Below are 1,145 nucleotides of genomic sequence, written 5' to 3'. Positions count from 1 at the left end.
GTGGGGGGTGGGGGGGTAGTTGCCATCTGAATCCATGCCAGCAAGCCCAGTGCACACTCTTGATAACCTATAATTATGTCACTACCTCTTTCCCAGATACTGGTCTTGCAGAACCTGTTATAGAGGTCATAAAACTGTGAACAGTGCACTGCCCCAGAGGGAGGGCTATTAACACTGGCGTCAGGCTAGACCATCAGATATGGCGTGGAGACCGCCAACACCTGGGGGTCTTCTTGCAAAGCCCTCGAAAAAGACCGGAAGCATAACTTCACCCCTCCCTCCTGCTCACAACCCCTGGGAACCATGTTTTACTGTGTCTATAGTTTTGTCCATTCCAGAATATCATGTAGGTGAAATCGTACAGCCTGTAGCCTTTTCAGATTGGCTTTTCCCCCTTAGGTATATGCACTGACGTTTCCTCCATGCCTTTTCCTGGCTTGACAGCTCATTTATTTTTAGTGCAGAATAATATTCCATTGTCTGGATGCACCACAGTTTATATCCCCATTCAAAACGGAAGGATATTGTGTTGTTTCCATTTATGCTTTTTTGATGACACAATTCACTCCTCCTCATTTTTATATTAGCAAAAGATATACGTCAGGAAAGTGAAAGATCAGACAGAGGCCGAAAACCAGGACTACAGGCTTTATCAGAGGAGAAGGACCTGCCCCGCTGTCTCCCAAGGTGCAGAGGTGAGCACGCCTTTTGAGGGCGGAATGGGAAGCCACTGATTGGTGGCTTAATGTATGGTCCATATAGGAACAGGTCTTAGGGTATTTGGCAGGTGTTGATTGGTGGTTCAATGTATAGTCCATATAAGGTGCCTGGTTAGGTACTCAGGTATTTCCAGGCTGCAGGTTACGTCATACTCCGCCCACTAGTTGGGGGAAGGGAGGATCTATCAGAAAGAAGTCCCGGTTCCCAGAAATGACTGCCAGTTAGTGTTTTGGTGCCTATGCTTTCTCATCCCCTTTCCATGATCTATTACTTGGAAACTGTCGGACACTGAAGGCCAGAATACTGTCTGGTGCCTGGTTAGCTAAGGCTGCCCTCGAGGAAGTCCTGCTGAGGAGGCTAAAAAGCTAATTCCAATGTAGCCCTGATATTTGGGGCGGGTGGGGGTGGGGGGTGGGGGAGTAGTT

Source organism: Myotis davidii, unplaced genomic scaffold (assembly GCF_000327345.1).
Source record: "Myotis davidii unplaced genomic scaffold, ASM32734v1 scaffold560, whole genome shotgun sequence".
NCBI lineage: Eukaryota > Metazoa > Chordata > Mammalia > Chiroptera > Vespertilionidae > Myotis > Myotis davidii.
This window is presented reverse-complemented; position numbering follows the sequence as displayed.